At 33.2% G+C, this 4979-nt stretch overlaps 1 non-coding gene across 1 annotated transcript; it reads left to right on the top strand.

The window, feature by feature from the left end:
* Window positions 1-766: 766 nt before the first annotated feature.
* On the top strand, window positions 767-874 carry LOC148571420 (small nucleolar RNA R71). Its single transcript, XR_015907963.1, has one exon. It is a non-coding gene; the product is annotated as a small nucleolar RNA R71 (small nucleolar RNA).
* The last annotated feature ends 4105 nt before the right edge of the window (window positions 875-4979 follow it).

Raw genomic sequence — 4979 nt, 5'->3', positions numbered from 1 at the left:
TGATCTTGGATTTTACTCATCTTTATTGTAAGTACACTTTAATTTCCTCTTTAATTTCACTACTCTTGCTACTTTGCTTTATGGTTCAAGTTACTTTGTTAATATATGCTATTTTGGTTTCTTAAAGTTTTGATTGATGAATTTAATGTTTCATGGTTTATATTTACTTGATTGCATGTTTATTGTTGATTTTGTGAATAGTTTGGTTATAGTTTTTATTTTTCCTTGCATTTTCCTATGTTTTGGTTTTATGCCCACCAAGTGTTTGTGAAAATGCCACTTGGTAATTTTGAGTAGCTTTTCACACCTTGGCTTGAGAAATGAGTTCCTAGGATACTAGAGTCATAATGTCCGACATTTAGTGGTAATTCTTGGATATTTAGTTGTCTCTTGTTTCCATTGATGCTAGCTTCTTAGTAAGCAATTACTAAGTTAGCTAGGACTAATGGGTTAAGGTCAATTATGCTTGCTTGACTTACTCCTCGATGTTAGGGATTGACGAAGCGAGATTGACTCATCATAGTTGCCATAGTTATGGCTATGACGATGATAGGATTCCTTAAATCTCATTCCCAAGTCAAGGCTCTTTTATGCATTTATAGTATTTTCACTAAGTTTTGACCTTGCTTTCCTTTGATTTGACCTTGTTCAGAGCTTCTGCAGGCATTTTCTTTAGGTGAATGGATCCACCTGCAGAATGGTCCAGTGACATCTTAGAGAACTCAGACAGACCATAATAGAATATATCCAGAATGGTCCATTATGAAAGCATGTCAGGAGGACACCTTTTGGTCATCTGCTTGTATCTTTCCCAAGCTTCATAGAGGGATTCACCATCTTTTTGCTTGAAGGTCTGAACATCCACTCTAAGCTTGCTCAGCTTTTGAGGAGGAAAGAACTTAGCCAAGAAGACTGTGACCAGCTTATCCCAAGAGTTCAGGCTATATTTAGGTTGTGAGTCCAACCATGTTCTAGCTCTGTCTCTTACAGCAAAAGGGAAAAGCATGAGCCTGTAGACTTCAGGATCTACTCCATTAGTCTTAACAGTCTCACAGATTGTAGGAACTCAGTTAAAAACTGATAGGGATCTTCTGATAGAAGTCCATGGAATTTGCAGTTCTGTTGCATTAGAGCAACTAATTGAGGTTTCAGCTCAAAATTGTTTGCTCCAATGGTAGGGATTGAGATGCTTCTTCCATCAAACTTGGAAGTAGGTGTAGTATAATCACCAAGCATCCTCCTTGCATTATTATTATTTTCGGCTGCCATCTCCTCTTCCTTTTCGAAAAATTCTGTAAGGTTGTCTCTGGATTGTTGTATTTTAGCTTCTCTTAATTTTCTCTTTAGAGTCCTTTCAGGTTCAAGGTCTGCTTCAACAAGAATGTTCTTGTCCTTGCTCTTGCTCATATGAAAAAGAAGGGAACAGAAAATAATAATAGGGATCCTTTTTACCACAGTATAGAGGTTCCCTTGTTGTTAGTAGAAGAAGAAAGGGAATAAGGGTGAAGAAGAATGGATAATCCAAACACAAGGATGAGGATAGGAGCAGAGATATGAGATGAAAAGAAGTGTTAGTTGATGAATAAATAAATAGAAGGGGATGAGAGAGAGGGAATTTCGAAAATTAAAATTAAAATAAAAATAAAAATAAAAATTAAAGTTAAAAATTCGAAAATTGAAATTGAAATTAAATTAAAATTAAAACAATTAGTTAATTAAAAAGAAAATTTGGAAAAGAAGGAAGGGATTTTCGAAAATTAGAGAGAGAGATTTAGTTAGTTAGTTTTGAAAAAGATAAGAAACAAACAAAAAGTCAATTAGTTAGTTGAAAAAGATTTGAAATTCAATTTTGAAAAGATAAGAAGATAAGAAGTTAGAAGAGATATTTTAAAATCAAATTTTTGAAAAAGATAAGATTTAAAAAGATATGATAGAAATTTATTTTAAAAATAGATATGATTAAAAAGATATGATTGAAAAGATATGATTGAAAAGATATTTGTTTGAAAAAGATTTGAAATTTTAAAATCAAAATTAATGACTTGACTCACAAGTAATCACAAGATATGATTCTAGAATTTAAAGGTTGAATCTTTCTTACTATGCAAGTAACAAACTTGAAATTTTTTAATCAAAACATTAATTGTTGATAATATTTTCGAAATTTATGAGATAAAATTAAGAAAAAGATTTTTTGAAAAATATTTTTAAAATTTTTGAAAATAAATAAGAAAAATGAAAAAGATTTGATTTTTGAAAAAGATTTTGAAAAAGATAAGATTTTTTTAAATTGAAAATTTGATTTGACTCATAAGAAACAATTGAATTTTAAAAAAAATTTGAAAAATTCAACTCAATTTTTTGAAAATTTATGAGAGAAAAAGGGAAAGATATTTTTTTATTTTTGAATTTTTAATGATGAGAGAGAAAAACATCAAAAAGACTCTATGCATGTAAATCATGAATCAAAATGCACAATGCATACAAAAACACTATGAATGTCAAGATGAACACCAAGAACACTTTGAAGATCAAGATGAACATCAAGACTTATATTTGAAAATTTTTATATGCAAAGAAAACATGCAAGACACCAAACTTAGAAATCTTTCATGTTTGGATACTATGGATGCAAGAATGCATATGAAAAACACCATACAACACAAAACAATATAATATGAAGATCAAACAAGAAAGTTTATTAAGAACAACTTGAAGATCATGATGAATGCAATGCATGAATGCAATATTTCAAAAAAATGCAAGATGAATAAAAACATGCAATTGACACCAAACTTAAAACATGACACAAGACTCAAACAAGAAACATAAAAAATATTTTTGATTTTATAATTTTATAATTTTTTTTTTTTGAAAATTAATTGGGAAAAATGAAAAAGAAGAAATTATAAATTTTTTTTATTTTTCAAAAATAAGAAATAAAAAGCTTAAAATTAAAATAAAATTACCTAATCTGAGCAACAAGATGAACCGTCAGTTGTCCAAACTCAAACAATCCCCGGCAACGGCGCCAAAAACTTAGTGTGCGAAATCGTGATCATTCGTTCCTTAGTAACGGCGCTAAAAACGCAATACGCACGTTCATGTTCTTAATTCTGTTTCACAATTTCGTACAACTAACCAGCAAGTGCACTGGGTCGTCCAAGTAATAAACCTTACGTGAGTAAGGGTCGATCCCACGGAGATTGTCGGCTTGAAGCAAGCTATGGTTACCTTGTAAATCTCAGTCAGGCGGATTAAACTGATTTTATGAATTGATAAGTAAAAGATAAATAAAATATAAAATAGGATAGTGGTACTTATGTAATTCATTGGTGGAAATTTCAGATAAGCGTATAGAGATGCTTTCGTCCCTCTGAACCTCTGCTTTCCTGCTGTCTTCATCCAATCCTTCCTACTCCTTTCCATGGCAAGCTGTATGTTTGGCATCGCCGTTGTCAATGGCTACTTCCCGTCCTCTCAGTGAAAGTGGTCCAAGATGCTCTGTCACGGCACGGCTATTCATCTGTCGGTTCTTGGTCTTACTGGAATAGGATCCATTGATCCTTTTACGTCTGTCACTATGCCCAGCACTCGCGAGTTTTAAGCTCGTCACAGTCATCCCTTCCCAAATCCTACTCGGAATACCACAGACAAGGTTTAGACTTTCCAGATCTCAGGAATGGCCATCCATGGGTTCTAACTTATACCACGAAGACTCTAATATCTCAGACTCGGTCCCTGACAAACCCCATTTGTAGGGTTTATCTTGTATTGATTTTTGGGGATTTTATCACCTTTTACCCATATTTATTCAAGAAATAGCATGGTTTTGTATATTCTCCTTTAATTGTGCTTGAATGTGAAAACATGCTTTTTAGGACTCAAAATAGCTAAATTTAATTCACCTTGATTCTATTAGATGCCTTGATATGTTTGTTAAGTGATTTAAGGTTTAGGAGGCAAAGATTGGATCAAGGGAATGAAGAAAGAAAGCATGAAAAGTTGGAGAACTCATGAAGAAATGAAAGAACCGGAAAGCTGTCAAGCCGACCTCTTCGCACTTAATCGGCCATAACTTGAGCTACAGAGGTCCAAATAATGCGGTTCCAGTTGGGTTGGAAAGCTAACATCCGGGGCTTCGAAAAGATATAAGATTTGCCATAGTTGCTACACGTATGGTGGCGCGCACGCGCAAAGTACGCGCACACGCCGTTGCTGCCACCTAGTTCACTTAAAGCAAAACGTGGCCAGCGATTTTAGAAGCCTTGTGGGCCCAATCCAACTCATTTCTGATGTTATTTAAGCCAAGGATTGAAGAGGAATCAACATACTTTTAATCATTAGCTTAGTTTAGTAGTTAGAGTTAGTTTCTAGAGAGAGAAGCTCTCACTTCTCTCTAGAATTAGGATTAGGATTAGGTTTAGTTCTTAGATCTAGATTTTAATTCATCTTCTTCTACTTCTATCTTCTCAATTACTTGTTGTTACATTCATTCTTCTTCCATTCTTTTATTGTAATTTTCTTTATGTTGTTCTTATACCTTGTTGTAGATCTACTATTGTTCCTTCCATTTTCTTTCAATTCAATAAGAGGTAATTCATAATAATTGTTCTTCTTTACTTTTCTATTGTTGATCTCTTGCCTTTGTAGTTAGATCTCTCTTTAATTCTTGCAATTTATGTTGTTTACTTTTATTGCCTTTTATGTGTTTGTTGAAATGCCTCTTCTAGATATAGTATAGATTTTGTTCCTCTTGGCCTAGGTAGAGTAATTAGTGACACTTGAGTTATCTAATTCCTTTGTTGATTGGTAATTGGAGAGATTGCTAATTGGTTTGGAGTGCACTAAAGCTAGTCTTTCCTTGGGAGTTGGCTAGAACTTGTGGCTCAAGTCAATTCATCCACTTGACTTTCCTTTAATTAGTAAGGGTTAACTAAGTGGTAGCAATGAACAATTCTCATCACAATTGAGAAGGA

Source organism: Arachis ipaensis, chromosome B3 (genome assembly GCF_059453495.1).
Source record: "Arachis ipaensis isolate K30076 ecotype BB chromosome B3, ASM5945349v1, whole genome shotgun sequence".
Classification (NCBI taxonomy): Eukaryota; Viridiplantae; Streptophyta; class Magnoliopsida; order Fabales; family Fabaceae; genus Arachis; species Arachis ipaensis.
Note: the sequence above shows the minus strand (reverse complement) of the source record. Positions and strands in the feature narration are given on the sequence as shown.